This window comes from Melospiza melodia, chromosome 3 (assembly GCF_035770615.1).
Source record: "Melospiza melodia melodia isolate bMelMel2 chromosome 3, bMelMel2.pri, whole genome shotgun sequence".
Taxonomy (NCBI): Eukaryota; Metazoa; Chordata; class Aves; order Passeriformes; family Passerellidae; genus Melospiza; species Melospiza melodia.
Window position 1 is genome coordinate 65,511,235 of NC_086196.1, and position 19,040 is coordinate 65,530,274.

The 19,040-nt window shown below is 43.8% G+C and overlaps 1 protein-coding gene across 2 annotated transcripts in view; it reads right to left on the reverse strand.

Moving 5' to 3' along the window:
- PPM1B (protein phosphatase, Mg2+/Mn2+ dependent 1B) overlaps positions 1–4,368 on the reverse strand; it is a 61,367-nt gene extending 56,999 nt beyond the window's left edge. For both annotated transcript variants that reach the window (XM_063152073.1, XM_063152072.1), the window contains exon 1: positions 4,289–4,368. The gene's annotated coding sequence lies outside the window, so the exon portion shown is untranslated. The remainder of the gene's footprint in view (positions 1–4,288) is intronic.
- Between the last annotated feature and the right edge of the window lie 14,672 nt (positions 4,369–19,040).

Below are 19,040 nucleotides of genomic sequence, written 5' to 3' on the forward strand. Positions count from 1 at the left end.
TAGAAACCAGAGATGAGCTACCCCAGCTCAGTACTTTCTTATCATCTCATGAAGATTTTCAGACCAGTTTTCTTCTGGAGTGACACTCATAAATTCTTCCAAATATTTATCTGATTTTATCATATGATACAAATATAAATTTGTACAAGGCTTGAGCAAATGATAAGCAGTTTGAACAAAGTTTCCCACACTAGACATCTGTCTAAGGCTGAAAAACATCCAAACAGCTAAGGAGTTTGCAAAGTTGTCTGTTAAGTAAAAGCAGTACTGATAATCTTTCTGGAAACTCTGCATCCTTGTTCTTACATCAGGGATCATCTTTCAATTTCTCCTTTCTCAGCTTCTCTAGTCAGAGGTCATTCTACTTGGCTAGCTTGTTTTTTATTAAGAAGCTGCAATTACTGGTCCAGATTTTGACATTAAATTCCCTGAACATTTTACGTATACGTGAGATGCTGGAGGTTGGGGCTAAACCTGACTCCTGGAAGATGCATAAAACATTTATGCTGCATTCACACTGCTAACAGACAGTGAGAAAGAAGTTACAATTCACACCCTGTACAGCTATAAGCCAAATCATGAAGACCATCAAGCATAAACTGAAGCACAGAATTAAAAAAGTAACACACAGGGAAGGAACCAAGACAGCAAAAGTTTTGATTTCAACTGTTTTCCAAAGAAATTACCACTGCTCTCCTCCAATTTACTGAGAAGAACAATACTCAGATTGAATCACTTCAGTTACTAAAAGGCCCAAGATCTGAAGAACGCTCCTTTTTTACAGGGCAGGGAAGTGCAGCACTGAATTCAGAGAGATCAGTGGACAAGTGACAAGAACTGAAAAAACAAACCCCAAACAAAACAGAGCATATTTGATTAAGGTAGTGGGCAGAAAGAATCAATACTAGGAAGAAAAACAAACATCTATGGACACAAAGATATGCATGGCCTGTCACAGTAAACACTCTCCACAGTGGAAACAGAGTGTGGAGCTTGGATTCTTTCACCAAGGCTTTCCCATTCACTTGGAAGAGACCATGCTTGTAAAAACCAATGGTTAGCTAATTGTCTTCCAGCGCTGATTGGGAAAGAACAGCCATTCCCCACTTCCTAAGCTACAGCAGTAAACCTATATGGCAGATTTAAGCATTCCTATTGGACTGATGATGCAAGGCACTACCAAATGATCAATGTTCATTTTCAGTGTTTTTTTCAAAAGAAACCAAAACAAAAAAACAAAAACAAAAAACAAAAACAAAAAAAAAAAAAAAAAAAAAAAAAAAAAAACAACAACCCAAGACCAAACCAAGCAACAGAAACCACACTGACAAGCCAAGCCCACCCTTGCCCTGCAGCCTGCTCCATGTAAGGAGCACTTTCAATACTCCCTGAACACTGTTCTATGCACATCCCCATCCCTTGCAGTCTAAATAAGCCCTGCTCCAAAGAGTAGTACAAATATTTCATAAACACAGATTTCTACATCCACTACTAAGAGCAGACTTTAGTGCCTTTCCCTTCTGTAATATGGAAGCAATACACTAATGTAAGAAATACTCTCTGCTCTCCATTGGACCCCTGAGAGCAGTAGTTTTTGACAGTGAGCACGTGAAACAACTGCTCAACACACAAACTTCACAGGCTTGAATTTCAGTTGTAATAGGTTTTTATTTCTTGAGACAAGTTTACTAAGTCAGAAACACACATAAGTGATTATCATTGGAAAAGCTTGAGAGCAATGCACACCAGAGACAAGAAGAGAACTGGATTGTCCAGGATAACTACAAGACTACTCATTTCTTTCTCTTGTTCCTTACATCACTGACTGATCACCTCATGACTACCACTATAAAAGAAAAATGGGTTCTCTATGCAGCCCTCTCCATACTGCATTAATTACATTTCCCTCATCCTGCTGTTGTGTGCCTTAATTAAATCACTGCCCTATGTAACAGCCTCCTCTAAAGATCTGCAGAACAAGAGATGAGGGCCTATGCAAATAAATAGAACCTACTAGCCCAAACTTCAGAACATGGGATAGACACATAATTAGTCCTCATTTCCAACTCATCCAAGCAGCTTTCCATTCTAAATGGATTGTCTCTTCACAAATCTCTGACCCTCAAGTGAAGATTTCATACACTCTGGATATGCAAACTCACAGTTAAGTGTTAAGGTACAGAAAATGCAATAATGTAATGTAATAAACACATATAATGGATGTACTGGAGCCCGAGCCCACACATACACACAGGAGCTTGTCTACACCACACTGAGTGCTTTTAGTTAGCTGCTGACCTGTCAACATCATGCTGAGTGCTAGTTTCAGCAAAAGTTTACCTTTAAAGTTAATGGTCAATTTATCCAGTGAAACAAACAGAACAAAATAAACAAACAAAAAAAGCACTTGACCAGAAACCCCTTGACTGTCCTGTAACCTCTTTTAATCCAGTAATATTCATAAAAGTATTAAATTGCCTCATCATCTTTATTCACTTTTTTCCTTTTCACCAGGTGTCATAGCTATAAAATACTTCTCTCCGTATATGAGCAGCAAAGAATCCCCACAGCCTCCAACCTGCACAGGACCCTGGAGCCAGTTCACCATCCCTCCCCCACACCATTTCAGCGTTTCACAGCCTCAGCCAAAACCGCCTGCCTCCTCTCTCTATGCACAGACTAACTCACTCAGCAATACGAAAACTCCAGTTTCCCTTTTGCACAAATACCATTCCCCTGATACACACATGTATACATATCCTAACAGAATCTTCACCCTCTGTGCAAATTCATCTTCCCCCCATTTTCAATATCATAAACATCCACCCAAACCCCCTCACTTTCCTACAGTCCACGGTCATCCTTGAAAATTTACCTACAGGAAGACAGCACTGATGACCTAACAGACAGAAATTCAGAGTGCCTCATGCCTGTCAAAAACATATATAACTATAGTTCTACAGCTCCCTAGCACATGCACAGACTTTTCTCCAAAAAGTACTATCATGATCCCAACATTGGGCATTTACTACACGTTTCCCCATTTGTATTCCATGGGCCAAACAACAAATATCCGGCCTTTCCTTTCATTTCATTACATATGAAACATCAATTCATGCTTCCTCGCAAGTTTCCAGGACACAGACCGCGTTGCTTTCTGCTCTAGCCCATCTCCACACACCAGACAGAGAACTGTCTGAGCTGGTGACAGCCAGGCATCTCTCTCAGCTCCCAGTGTGAGCAGCAGACAAACCAAAGCACAGCAGTAGGAACACGCATGACTTGCTGTCCACATACCAGCTCATATTACACACGAAGGTCTCGCACATTAAGTGTAACCACAGTGGCCACGAAACAAAACAAGTCCAGAACCTTGTAGCAACCTGTTACCACTGTGCCTGTAACTTGTACACAGGCTTCCCTACCACCCAAAGCCTCCCTCCCCCATGGCCTTTAGACGCCTGCCAACTTACCACCTTATTTCTCACAACGCACAGAAGCCTGTTTACCTCTTACTCCTAAACTCACAGGCCTTCCTGTAGCACTGCTCCCAAACACGTGTGCTTTCACCCACCACCTGCATCCCCACGGAATAAACACATCCCTCAACCTACCGCACACAAAACGAGACAGGTACAGATTTTATTAGCTGCCTCCAACTAAATTCATCAAAATGACGTCCTCCTTCCCAGAGAGATATTATTGTAAATTATGGTAAAAGTGTATCTCATGGGTTGGCAGAGCCAGCAAGCTCCGAACTACGAGTAAGAACTGCCTTCAACTCCTTTCGCCCAAAGGCTCCCAGGCACTGCCCATCTGCCCAGGATTCCATCCCCAGCTCGTCACGAGCACCGAGCCCTCGCGGCAGCTTCTCCCCCGGCACCGGGGCCGTGCCGCCCGCCGCCCGCCCCGCCCGTCCCGTCGGTATCACGGGCCCGGCCCGGCCCGGCGCTCCCCAGGGCACGGCCCATGCACGTGCGCGAGCCCGGCCCGCCGGCCGCCCCCCGCCCGGCTCCGGCCGCCGGCACACGCGGGACCCCTCCGGCGCCGTCCCCGGTGCCACCCACGCGAGGCCGGGCCTGCCGGCTCCGCGGCCGTGCGGGGCCTGGGCCGTGTCAGCGCGGCCCCGGCCCTCCCTTCTGCCGCGGCGGGATGAAGGCGGCGGCCGGGCCTCGCGGCGCCCGCTCGCTCCCCGGGGGCGCACCCGCCGCACGCCGCGTTCGCTGCCTCCCCCGGCGCCGCAACCCCGGCCCCGGCCCGCCCGCTCAGCCCCGGCCGCCCTCTCTACCTGTGTGCCCCGCGTCCCCCGGCGCCCGGCGGCGCTGCGGGGCCCGGCGCGGGTGCGGGCGGTGCTGGCTCGGGCTCAGGTGCGCGCCGCCCCGCGCTGGCCGCCGCCGGCCGCCGCCGCCGCCCGGTCGCGCACTCGGAGCGCCGCCAGCAGCGCGGACATGTTGGAGCCGCCGTCCCCCCGCCCGCGTCACAGCGCTCGGGAGAGCTGGGCGGGGCCAGGCTCACCCCGCCCGCCCCATCCCGCAGCCCATTGGCCGCCAGCCCCGTCGGCACAGCCCTTCCTCGCTGTCATTGGTAGATGCGTTCGCCGCTCACACCCAGGCCCCGCCCAAAAGCTTTTCTCTGATTGGGTCTCCCCCGCCTGCTTTGGTAACTATTGGCTGTGGCTCTCGTCAGTCAAGACGACGGCGCACGGACTCCGTCTCTCTCCGCACTTTTTTTTTCCGGCCTCGCAGCCTCGGGCAGGACTGACGGAAGCGGCTGTCAGCGAGCGCCCTCGCCCCTCCCAGCCTTCCTCCCGCCGCCATATCCCCTCCCTCGCGGCGGCGCGGTTTGCCTGCAGGCCATTGGCTCCCAGCGCCGCCACTCCCGCAGCCTCTCTCGCCCCGGCCGCCTCTTCGCCAAGGGGGCGTGAACCGACCCGCGGGCCCCTTTTTCTGATTGGTTGCTGCTCCTGCCAATCAAGCGAGGCCGGCGGGGGAGCGGAGCGCGGTCCGGCCCGCGCGCCGAGCCGCTCCGCACGGCGATTGGTCGCGGGGCGGGCGAGGGGCTCGCGACCTCCCCCGTGCCCCACGGGGGGCAGTGGGGAGTACCCGTATGTGCGCGCGATTACATCACCAGCAGCCAATCAGAGCGCGCGGGGGCAGGTGTCCCGCCCGAGGGGGGCGGGGCCTGGCGCCCCAGGCGGGACCCGCTGCGCCTCGCACGGCCCGGGGGTCGGGAGCCGGGATTTGGGATCTGGGATATGGGGCTGCTGTCGGTGCCGCTGCCGGTCGGGGCTGCTGGTGTTACCGCACCAAAGAGCGAGGCTGGAGGTGTCTCGGTCTCTGCGTTCCCATCTGCCCGCGGGGCTCGAGTGCCGTGTCCCGGCTCAGGGGACACAGAGGCCGGGGCCCTACTCAGGTGCCCGAATGAGGCGTCTCGGGGCCGCCCCTGGTACCCCACCGTGCCATGCTGACACCGGGGCCGCCTGAAGAGTAGAATCACTAAATCACAGAATCCATCGGGTTGGAAAAGACTCCTGAGTTATCGAGTCCAACCCGTGACCGATCACCTCCATGTAACTAGACCGTGGCACCGAGTGCCTCATCCAATGTTTCCTTAAGCACCTCCAGGGATGGTGACTCCGCCATCACATCCCTGGGCGGCCCATTCCAATGTCTAATCTCCTTTTCTCTGAAGAAATTCTTCCTGATGCTCAGCCTAAACCTCCTCTGGCAAAGCTTGGGGCTAATTCCTCTCGTCCTGTCACTCACTACTTGCCTGGGAGAAGAGGCCGACCCCCACCCCCTCCTTTCGGTGCGTGTAGAAGGTGATAAGTTCGCCCCAAAATCTCCCCCGAGCCCCGAGTCGCGGCCGTGGGGAGCGCAGGAAGGCGCAGCCGCTCCCGTCATCCGCCGCTCCGGCCGCAGGGACGGCCCCGCCGCGGGAGGCCGGAATGAACGCCCGGCGGGGACTCCCCTGCCCTGCGGCTTCTGCCTTGCCCCAAAGCAAAACTGTTTGTTCAGGAAAGAACATGAAAATCTGTGTGATCCCTCGTAATCCCGTGCTATTCCCACCTTTTCAGTCAATGGCTGGCTGAAGCCAGCTGCCGTTCACCTCGCTGGAGAGGGACCCCACTCGTGCCCCTACAGCTCTGTATGGCGGTTCAGCCGCTGCAGGAAAGCCCTATAGGCTTTCCTGGAAAGCTGGAAGGGATATCCTTGCCTTGCACTCCCGAGAACCCAGACTTTAATGTGCTGTCTGTAGAAATGGCATAATAATTCCCACACCATAGTTCTCTGATGCTTTTGTCCCTTTCCTTACTCTGAGGTGTTTCCTTCCCTCACACTGAATACATCAGCATGAGTGAGCACCCTTCACATGCAGGACTTGACACCATGGCTCAAAACATTTTGTAAAGCATTTTTATTTATTCTTCTATTCATTTTCTGGAGTGTTTACAAAAGGAACTGACCCTGAAAAAGATGAGAGCTTTTCTATCTGGAGTTGAAATTATCTCCCCCAGTCTTCCTAATAGGCACATGATGGGATTATTTTCCCAGGGCCTCCGGAGTTATATCCACAGTGCAGGAAACACTGCAGCTTTTACCTCCAAGGTCACGGGCACCACCACTCACGGCAGAAAATCCTTGGACAGAGCTCTGTGGGTGAGACTGATGCAGCTGCAGCTCTAAGAGCCGATGCTTTGCTCTCTGTGGGTTCGAATGCATCCATTCCACACTGAGAAGTTGGGATAGTCCACCCCTGTGTACCAGGGCTGCTTCCCAGAGCTCCCCACCAGTTGACAGAGCTGAATGAGAATGAAACCTAGATTGCCTCAGCACAGGCACTCGTGAGCCCGTTCAGAAAGAGCCAGAATGCTGAGACTGCGCTTCCCCTTCTGTCATAGAAAACTTGCTCACAGACAAGCTAATTTGAGTGCCCAGACCCAGCTGCCAATCAACCTAGTTAACTTTGCAGTGTCCACACGATCTGGGACTCAAGATACTTTTATATAGCTAGGGATCTTTCTTCTTTTTTGTTTTTTTCCTTTCCTCAGGCTTATATCTCATAGTCATTTAAATATAATTCATGTATTATTAAAGCAATCACAAGTCTGCCTAAAAATTGCTATCTCTTAGGGTTGATTAATGCAAAATTTATTTAGCCTAGATATTTCTTGGAGTTTTGAAACTGTTTTTTATTTCAAGAGATTCACCAAGAATTTTTTGAGAGCTTGACACTTTTTAAATTGATGTTATGTCCTGCACAGATTTCAGCAGGTATGGAACTGGGCTGTAATTTTATCAGGTCCCTGTTTGCATCCCCTACTTTGCTTCTTGGGTACCTGACAGAGAGATGCCCTGGGTAGCATTAGATAATTTTGCTCAGTATGTACATTGTATACTCAGCTACTACTGACTCTTCCCTCCAATCTACTGTAGCAGCCACTCTTCCCCCAGTGGCAACTAAAACAAAAATCTACAGAAGTACTGCAAGAAATCACAAATTAGGCTTTGAGTTGTCATTCAAACCTTCTGACCCTGCCTTTCTCCTTGCTTCTAGGTTTTACAGGGGTTCTGATCCCCTTCCTTTCACCTACAGCTCTAATTTCATATATGGTTTTATAACAAATTTAGAAAAAATAAAATACTTGCTTTCCTTATCATCTCACTAGCTGTACAACCTTTACAATTCTTTGGGAAGAAAGGACTTCCCAAAATAATAAATATTACCCTACATTTTCTCTAAAGTAATAAATGATATCCCCTACTGCTTTTCAAACATGACCTGCTTAAATGTTAGTGTTGTCAGTGTTTAACCGAAAACCTACACTGTGCCCACGAGTCCATAGCCCAGTGTAAACAGCACATTCCTAATCAGTAGAAAATGTGCATATCTGTCTGGTTTCTGTGGGCTAAAACTCAACGCTGGCATTGCTCAAGAGGTGTGTGTGGCAAGAAGCAAGCAGCAGTGACAGGCAGCAGGGGCAGGCGGTGAAGTAACAAGTAGGTGAAATAATGGTTTGTATGTGGCAATGTGGAGTTAATGGCTAATCCAGGGATTTTGTGCCATTTCATGGCTGGCTCCAGTTAAGCTTTGTGTAAGATTACCAAGGCAGGATATTTGTGGGAGTACTTGTGTGTTGGATCAACGGTGATGTGTGCATGCCTGAAAGAGTCGGCATTTTTTAATACATGCAATGCCCACTTTATTCTCAGTGGTGATGAAAATAACTGTGCTCTACAGAAATGGTAATAAATGGGAAATAGTATGGGATAAAGGTAATTTGCAAACAGCTTTGATACTACACTAAAGAGGAATGAAGGTGAGTTCTTCTACGGGGGTTTTTAAAATTCCCATTTTTGAATGTTCTGTTGTTATTGGTGAAGCGATTTGTCCTTTTAGGAGTAGCTGTTGACAAATCTCAACAATTACATTTGTTTAATGTTCAAATTAATGAGCTGTAAATCAGGCCCCGCCAAAAAGCAGTACCTTTGGGAAGCTACTTGATCTGACAGTGTTTTCATGCAATTTTCTCAGCTTTTACCTCTGTTTTTTAAACGTTAGCTGGTTGTCTGAAGCATGTATACATCTAGTGTTTTAGCTGGCCTTCAGACTAGTTTGACAAATGGTGGCTGCTCTGGTTTCACAAGAAGGCATTCTCAGACACTGACAATATTTATGGTACATGGTTACTTTTTTATCTGCAAAGCAAACAAACTCTTTCATTTTCAGCTGAGTAAACTTCCCATGGAAACTAATTCACTAAACAACAGTAGTTCGTTCTTCACCACTTGCCTGGGTACCCCTTCTGGATTACACCATCTGTGAAGAAAGGAAGGAAATCACCACAGATAATAAGGTCATCCTCACATTAAGAAATGAACTGGGTAAATTTTGAAAGTTTCTTGTAATATTTTGCCTTTGTTTTTCTCAACAAGAGGAAGACTAAATGTTAATACAGCAATGGGGAATAGAAAGAATGTAGGATGGGTAGCAAAGAAAAAAGGACATATTCAGACAAAGGCAAAAAAGTAATGTTACTCTGTCAAAATGAAATAATTGAAAAGTGGATGTACTATTTCCAGTACTTTGGGAAAAAAACCAAACATGGAGGTATTTTAGAAAGCAGTTCAGAACTCCCTCCTTGTGATAAAAGAACACTCAGTTCCTAACCAGAACATGTGGATTAGAGGGAATTTGTGATTGAGCAAACACAGAAGTAAAAATAAAATTGTGTAGTAATATTCTATGTCAAAGAAATGATGTTCTGCAAATAAAAGGTAAATAATAAAGCAACTCAAAATTCAGTTCTATTTTTGAAAAAGATGATTGCAGATTTTACTGAGAGAAGAGGGCCCTAAAATCATTCCAGGCTCCAGGTGGAAAGTTTGGAGGTAGTTAGAAAACTCCATATTGCTGAAGAGATGGTACTGCTTGGTTCAAAGAAATAGCCAGTGAGATTTCCAATTCTCATTTAATAACTTGGGGAATACATGCTACTCATATTTGGGGCCAGACATTCTGGACTGTGGTAGTAAATGAAATTCTCTGTCACTGAGCCTGTAAATAGTATTGCTTTTGGGTGGTTCAGGAATATGCCCTCAAAGGCCTGATGGTAAGTAATAACCCTGGAGTCAGTGATCACAACTTGTGTGATGAAAGGAAGGGGTGAAAGAAAATAGAACATTCTCAACTTCAGAAAGGGAAACTGTGATAAGTGAAGGAACCTGGCAACAAAATCATCTTGTATAATGAAAACTTGAACATGGAAGAAACCTTAGGTACCTTGAAACCAAGGGTTTGACTGGGATCCTGGTATCTCACAGAAAGCAAAATGACTTTGAGGTAGATGCCTCAAGCATAAGTAGAAAAGAAGTGGCATCAAGAGAAGGGTAAGAATTACAAGCAGAGAGCATTAAACAGAAAAAAGGTCTGGTCCTTCAGGAAGGACCTCAAACATCAATAAGTGGGAGAGTTTATCTGGAAAATCAGGTTGATTTATGAAATAAACCAGCATCTTAAAAATGAGCAAGATGTTACCCAGCCGTGACATAATAGTGTAAGAAGGAAGTGATGTTGCTTTCCGTTGAGGAAGAAGTGGGGTTTAGAAATAGTCTATATCTGATTCTAAAACTAAATGCATGTTTTGGCCTCAATTTTCAGTAAATATGGTGATCTTGAGCATGGGATTGGAGGGCAGGATGGCTAATAGCTAGGAGGAAAAGGAAATTGCTAGTATTATATATAAGATGAAAGTCAAACACAGCTTCAGGGCAGAAAGAACAGATACTGCCCATTCCAGAAGTCAGAAAATTGTGTCAAATGAAATCACTTGTCTGGTAGTAAGCTTTTTAAAGTAAGTATATCAGGAAATGAGAAAGTGAAATGTTTGTTTACTAAAGGTGGGCTTTACCAGATTAACCTCAGATCTTCCTTTGATAATGTCTTTCAACTTCTAGATAAAGGAGGAGATGACAGGAATTAGCAGAGCAGTACCAGAGACTAATGGAGGTGATGGAGTATCCACAGAGGATAAAACAAAATCTAATGATCAGAAATGAAGTGTCTGAGTGAAGGTGGTTCTCTTTTCTTCCTACCATCACAAACCCCCACACTCCCCCAGTGCCCAGGATAAGTTTGGGCTTAAACCTACTAGATATTTTCTTTAATGATGCTGATACAATAAAGTGGTGGGGGATAAATTTGTAAATGACCCAGTGCTTAGGGATACCAACAGTAAGGAAAACTTGGAAACCACATACATTTAAAGAGAAATAGAGATGCAGTTAACTTGAAGTGTATAAAAGCAAGACCTTAGTATAAGAAATTTTAGCTAGCTGCTGAGAGCTCATCACTTCAAAAAGATGACAAAGACGGACAAAATATGGTAGTTTATCACAGCATGATATGAAATGTCATTCAGCTTCAGCATTAGAATGACAAATGCAGTCTTAAGCGTGGCTGGACAACAGGTTAAGTGCCTTCACAGAGGCACTTAATTGGCAGTGTGGAAGTGCTTATTGGGAGATGCACACCAGCAGCCATGAGCTGGCTTTGAGATGTTCAAACTGAAGGGGTTGTTGTGCCATGATTATTTCTGTTGCCTTCATTTCAGCTTTGTTCATGTTGTTAAATTGGGTAGGGACAGACAGCCACAAGCTGTCAAGCCAGTTTGTAATTAAGCCATGACTTAGCATGGCTTAATAAGTTACTGCACCACAGACAGGCTGTAATAGCTGCCTCTGTGTGTGTGTGCTCCCAGCTCACCCAGCTGCCGAAGGAAAACGTGCTCATTTCAGCTATGACAGGCTGCCAGAGCATCCTAGCTGATAAGGAATAATTTGCCTGGCTAACTCAGTAACTTGTGTTCACACTTTTCCTCTCTGCCACTGGGAAGCTCAGAACTCCGTGCAGTATTGTGGTAGCGCAGGACACAGAACAGAACTGTCAGTTTTGTTAACGTCTTGCTGTCTCCTGTTCCAGTCTAAAATATTGCTAAACATTTTGCTTTGGTGTTAGAACACCACCTTTTCCTTAGACTACTCTCATCCACCATCCCTAAAGTGTCTTCATCTTTATTACTGCCCTACTTTGTTCTTCACTGGCTATCTGGACTTTAGATTAATCTTTTCTACCTTTGACTGAAGTATTTTAAGAGAACTTAGTATGTTTTAAGATAGTCTGTCACTGACATATTTCATGAAAAATCCTTTCATTAGGATCTTTTCTCCTGAGGAGCTTCAGCTTCTCCATGTTTTGCTGCTTTGGAATGTGATCTGGAGAATTGTTTACTCAGCATGTGAAATTGTTTCTACTTGATGACCAATGACAGCCACCTGTGTCAAGGCTGTGAGCAGTCACAAGATTTTCTTATCATTCCTTTCTATTTCTTGCTAGCCTCCTGATGAAGTCCTTTCTTCTATTCTTTTGGTATAGTTTTAATATATAATTTTCTTTTAATATAATATATATCATAAAATAATAAATCAGCCTTCTGAAATATGAAATATGAAGTCAAGATTCTCATCTCTTCCCTTGTTGGGTAGCCTGCAAATTCCACAATAGTCCAAAATCTTAAGCATGTCAACTGTAAAGTATTTATGTTCTTACCATCTTTTAAGCTTATGTTATTGAAGAAGTCAATTGAGTTTCCCTAACAAGCTTGCTTTTAAGCTCCATAAAATAGATGAATTCTGGTAACAATATCCTCTCAATTTTCAAACATCTCTTAAATGCGGCATAGATGCACAGTTTTATAGCTGAGACCATTCTAATGAAAATTTAAAAGTAAGCATGAGAGTAAAACTAAAAATAAGCCTGAAGAGTTTATCATTAAAGTATGTAAATATTAACTGAGATCTCTTACTGTCAATGCAATTCCATTGCTACTTTTTGCTGCCTACTTACACTTCTTTCCTAACCATAATCTCTAATAGTAATCTAATGACAAGTTAACAGCTTCGTATTTAATCTTTGTGATATTTCCTAATTCATTTGGAATTATCATTACTATTAATTCAGTTAATTCATGACTGTTAATTATCAATGCTGTTAATATTTTACCTTTCCTTACAGTAACTATGATAAGTAATTACCTGGGAGAGTGGCAAAGGTTAATTCATAAAATCAGTGGCACTTTAAAAACACCTTCCCACATAAAATCAGTGGCACTTTGAAAATAACTTCCCACATTTCCATTCACTGTCATCTCTCTTTATCCCCATTGCTGAGGAAGAATAAGAGCTCGAGGACCCCAGTGAGGGCAGGGGCTTGTAGCACACACTGTTCTCATGGGTAAGTGAAGCTGTGTGGCGTGGGGCAACACATCAGGCAGGAGCAATCTGATCTATGTGAGTGGTCTGTATTATTCAAGGATGTTTCTGCTGAGGCCATTCTGTTAAGATCAGAGGAGCTATTAAACTGGAATAGATGTGACTCACCATCCTTCTGAGGGGAAAAACATCAGCAACCAAACGGTGCAGTGTGAAGGGCAGCCCTAATACACATTTGAAATATTAACAATGAACAAAGCAGGTCCTGAGGAGGTTTCTTTTTTTCAAGACAAAGGGAGAAAAAAGGTCTTCTGATAGAAACTTCATGCATGTCCAGTAGGGCACTGATCCTTTTCCTGAAGTTTCTGCTGAACTGCAGCAGGGGCTGTTGAGTGCTTTATACACGCATGCAACTGATGAATACCAGTTTAAGTAGAAAGGAAAAGTGGCCAGAAATCAATTAAACTAAGGAAATTCAGTTTGTGGCAAGGGAAGGGTCCCTTTCCCTTAAATCTCATAACAGCTAAGCACGGCTGTTGGTATCCATGCCAGTGGTGCACAGCCCCAGAGGAAGTGGCCCAGCAGGCCAGAGCTGCAGATGGGACTGTTGTGAACTTGCTAATGGAAACACTTTGTGGTGTTAAAGTGTTTGCCAACAGTTAAAGGGTTGCCAACAGCCAACTCTTCCAGTGAGATCAACAGGCTGCACACCAGCTTGGGAGGTAATGAGGAGGACTGGCAAGATGGGTAACACTGACTCCAAATGGAGCCCTCATTCAAGGAAAAAAAAAAGAGTTAATTATTCCTTTTCTGCATTTTTCTAGGGTAGTTTGATGGGTGCTGTCCCTGACCATCAAAGCTGCCCATGTCAGACACTGTCACATTACAGCTATTTCAATTTTAAGCTCTGAACAAAAAGCCTTGCTTTCCACATGCAAAATCCATGTATGTCCCATGTTGTCTTGAACAGTTCATGAACATTCCTAATTTTAAAACATGTAAGCATATAACGAATCTTCATAAAGAAAAGCAAAACAATGTAGGCCAGGTTCCATGTTGTTGCTTATTACCCTTTTTTTTTCAATTAATGGTGTTTGGGTTTTTTTTTCCAGCTATACACCAACAAAACAATTGTTTTAAGATTTTTAAAGTATCATCAAATCCTTTGTCTAGGTATTAAATGTCTTAAAAAAGAAAATGTGTGTATTTCTTGCTAGCATATCTGCATGAATATAATTCATGACAACGGTAATAATTTATATAACCTATTCTGGATTCTAGAAATTGTATTAGTGTCTGGACAGGGAAAAAACCCAACACTCAGATACATTCTCACCATGGTGACCTACGAGAGAACTGTCACAACAGAAGCTGCTGTTGCCACTACAATTTCCAGAGCTCCTGCTGTTCGTGTTGCTGCCGAAGAGAAAATCCACTGCCCTTCGCTGCACTTAAAGCTCAGTAAGATCAGATTGCAGCTCAAAGATAATGTTCACACTTTACTGTACATCAGTAGCAAGGAGAAAATGAGATGATCAAAATATGCCAGCCATAATAACAGTGTCAACATGAAGTGTGCTGTTTATTTCCTTCGAGGTACCGAGCGCTCTGACTCCCTCCTGTTACAGCAAAGACAAACCAGCATCATGATCACAGCCTCTGGGGTCAGCTCTGCTCAGGCCAGGGGGCCACCAGTCCTGGCAGGAATACAAGCCAGGTAAAATGTAGAGGGCTGACTCCCCTCAAAGGAAAAAAAATAAATCTCATTATGTTTTTGAAACACAAAAATAAATTAGTAGTTACAGTTATATGAGAGAAAATATAAAATAAGAACAGTCTTGTTGACTCTCTGCACCCTGATGGTTACAAACTCTGTTCCCACACTGCACCAAAGGACTGTCAGTTACTATAAGCACATTGGGAAAGCCCTTTTTGCCAGCTAAAGAACTACAAAGTCAGAGAATTGTGTAAAGCACACCTTTTTAACAGGCTACTGAACACCCAACTAAATAAGCGTATTTCAAATTATTGGTCTATTTTCTAATATTTTCTAATTTTGAAGATTATCAAAAGCTAGTGACAAGGGGACATCAGAATTTAAATGTGAATGTTCCACTTTGCAGAAATGAGCAGTTTCATGAATTTTATACTCTGCAGTACAAAAATGAAACAAAACCAACAAAGCCTTGATGATAGGACTTGACATTTTAAAAGCAGTATTTCTGAAAGTGAAAGGGCCCCCAGAAGACCTCTGATTAGCCTGCTCATGATCAAGAAACTCTGGAATAAATAACTCTGCAACTGCCAGGATATCTATAATTAACTATGGCTAAGGGAATTAGAGTTGGAAGTTACTGTGATAGTTGCAAAGTTTCTGATATAATAAAGTGAAGAAGTAAGAGGAATGAAATTATTTGAGAATATGCTCCAGACTCTAAACTAATCATCATTATTAGTGGCATCTCATGTCTGAGCCCTATGAATAAAGCAATCCATTATTCACAAGCTATGAGGTTAGGGTCTGATGTGCAGTTGATAGGTTTATTATATGTAATTTAGGAGATCTTAAAAAGGCATAAAAAAAAGTTCATGAGAGAAGTTGCACTGCCTGGGAAATGGAGACCCAAATCAAGTTATAATTCAACTGACTTTCCAAGCAGGAAGGTAAACCTACATTTGGAAATCACATGTCAAAGGATCACTGCATCTCAGAGGTTATTCCATTTGAGGCAAGAGAAAACAGGTTTCATTTGCATTCACCTAAACAACTCTGGTTGGTCAAAACTGCCATACTTTATATTGGAATTGCCTCTAAATTGAAGGAAGCAAGGGAAGGGCAATGGTCCAAAGAAATGTGCTGAGGTTTAGCTTCTCTTGCAGTTGGGAATTCCCTCCTGCTTTGGGCGGGGGCAGGAAAAACCCAGCAGAGAAGTAGATCCTGATCCTGCTCCTGTACTGGCTCCTTGATTCCCTGAGGCAAGCTGTGAGTGACTGCCAGAACAATGTGGGTATTGAAATTGGATTTTCTTGTTTCTTTGCTTTCTGTTTGTGTGTTTGTTTCCATGTTTTAATCAGAACATTAACCCTTGCTTTACTAGTATAGTTTTTCACTTCCTTTTTAGCTTTACTTTGTTATAACAGTGATTTCAAGTAAGAGTGGCAAGCACAAGGAATGTTATTTCTGAAGAATCATCATGTCCAAATAAATGACTTGGCTCACAAACCTTGAGGATACCCAAATCCTGGGAGACATTTGAAAAATCAAGGTGTTTCTTAACAAATAGCAAGTCAGTGTTGCACTATGGGACAAGTCTTTCCAGTGGGGCATTTATTGAACACATGAGATTGCACAACTGCAGGTGCTCAACTGAGATTAAATCTTTTGGAAGTTACACAGAGCTGTAGCTCTGCCATGGATGCAACAAATCACAGGGAAGGAGGGGCAAGGCAGAAGAACAGGTGGAACTCCAAGACAGTCAAATGAGAGTGCCACAGGGAACCACAGAGAGTACAGCTCCCAGGAGAAGCCAACTGAGTATCTTACATGTCTAAAAAGATTCAAGAAATGTAATCATTACAGTCTGTTCCAAAAGGCTCTAATAACAGCAAAATTCTAAAAGCTGGAAAAGAAAGAATAACAACATAATAACCAGAGATCACTACTTCACAAAGCTCTGACATGTTAATAAGGTCAGCTTTTTCATAAAGTGTTTGAAATAAAAATAATTAAGAGGGGCTCTACAGCTGAAGCATAATACGTGCGGAGGTAAGTACCTAGTGGACACTGCCAAACCCACTGGTGGCACTTCCAAGTCACAGTATGGTACTAAGAACTGGATGCTAGCACTGAATAAGCTACAGAGGTACAGAAAATCTCAGTGCTCCTTTATTGGGCTAGAGAGGGACCTTTGGATACAGGCTTTGCAATCATGTATGTTTACCTAAGATAGGCCAGCATTAGCTTAAATGCCATAAACTGCTTATTTGCATTTCTAGAGGGAGCTTGGAAATTTTCACTCCTTGAAAAAGATGTTGCTTTTTTTCAATTACCAGCACATCACTTTCACATTGTCATTATACTTTTTGCAAATCAGGAGTAAAAGAAAGGAAGATACGATATGTGCAGAGACATCAAATAGAGCTGGAGCATCCAGTGGCTATGACCTCTAGGTTTATTTATTCAGTCTGTGGCTCTCTGGAACAGGCTGTAGGCAAGATAACTTGCTCTGGAACTGGCAGTAGCCTATTTCTTACCCCCTTCTTTCTAGAAGCGCTTTCCCTCCCAGTAATAAAACATAGGAGGGACCAGAGCCCCTTGAGAAAGAGGGCTTTTAGAAATGAGCTACTGTCAGAACAATTAATCCAGTAATCACTCTTTTCTCCTCACAGGTCTGTAGCACTGCTTGGAAAGCAGGAGACCAGCAGTGAGATGTCTGAATTACTTGGAGACACTAATCTCCTTTCAGCTGCAATATTTCTTGGGCACTCATCTCTTTAACATGGGGAACTTGCTGCAAGCAACCTATTGGATATATTCAGTAATTATGGCACTTTCAGGAAATTGCTGTGTCCTGCAGCAAAGGATGGAGTGCAGTATATGGGCCTCTCCTTTCTTTTGACAACATTGTAGCATATGAAAAGTGGGCATCTCTACTGCAGAGCATCCCTCTCACAGGCGTACAGCAGAGCTGAATCCTTTGTGCTTGTTTGGTAGAAATTGTGTATGGTCTCAGACCAAATGACACTGTGAGTGGCAGTGCAACAGCAAGAGAAGGAATGTTAATGACCAGAACATGTGGGGACTCAGGGAGAAGCACATATTTCAACTTCTATTCAAACCTTATCATACAGCTGTGTGGTTCTCCTTGTATCATGCTCCATTACATACAAAATCTTGATGATCACTGAAGTTTGAAGTAACAAAAAGAAGTTATATTCTATTTTCAAACACATTTATCTCAAAGAGCAAACCCAACAGCTTCTGAATTCTAGTGACAGAATTACAAGAAAGCCCTGTGTGAACAATGATGCAGGCAGGAAGGTATGACTAAAGACAAAGTGTGGGGCTTTTGTTCTCCAAAAGCAGAACAAGGGACTGCACACTCAAAGTACAAGGAAGTCAGCGAAGCCGAAACCACTGGGGATGAAGTGTCCACTCATCCAGCATTTTCAGATTTAGAGGACAGGGCAATTTAGTAAACTCCAGAGATGAGAAGACAGAATCACAGATTAATTCCTGCAGATGAGGAATCATGCCTGACTGACTGCAGGAGCAAGAGAAGTAAAACACACAGCCCCAAAACACTGTCAAATCTGACATACTTTTGAGAAGTGACATAAAATCCCAGAGAAAGAGGGAAGGGTATGTGGCTTGGGGGAATCAACTGTTCTTTCAGAACATTGGAAAGGTGGAGAAAAGTCAAGAGACCTCTCAACTTACTGAAGCATTTGATAACTTTTAGTTTGGGGAGGATACATGCATCTCGTTTTCTGTTGCTTGAACATTCATTTGTCATTTGTCAGAAGAGTTTAAAAAGCAAATTATGCAGAAGTAGTCCAAGCAAAATATTTTTTCATCTCCCTTAGCTTCTGTGGTGGGTAAAGAATCCTGGAGTCAGAATGAGACTATCATAAATCCTGATTTAACAAAACATAGGAGTCTTCATCAAAGAGTATGAGATTGAAGAGAAGCTTTTATTTGGTTCCAAGAGATAATCTCACTGGGGTAGTTGTCTCCTCAGTCACTACAGCCTATACTGTAACAACAGGAAAATTACTTTTAAGGCTGCTACACCATAGCAGATTTTGACCAGAATTTGGAGAGAGACAAATAATGGGACTGATCACATTCCCATTAAAATCTTCCATATAATTTCTATTATTTCAAAAAAAGTAAAATCACTCTGAAGACATCTGTGGTAGCATTTAAAGAATTGCTTTCACACCTGGTTCTATACCATTTAATTCTGTTGATTGCAGTGGGGCAATATACATTTTTCAATCTTAAAAATAAAAACAGAATCAGGTCAACTTGTCTTTTTAAAATTAATTATTCACTGCCTTTGCCTAGGGACTTACCATAGTTGAGGCCCACAAGCACTGCTGCTAAAGCCACAGCAGAGAGGCAGTGATTATGTATTAGGCCTTTAGGTCCATGGCATCAGTGGATTATCAATGCTTCCACCTCCGGTGCTTTCAGACAGACCTTCATCTCTGGAAAGCACAGTTGCACTTATCCGCATTATTTTCAAAATTGATTTCAAAGGATTC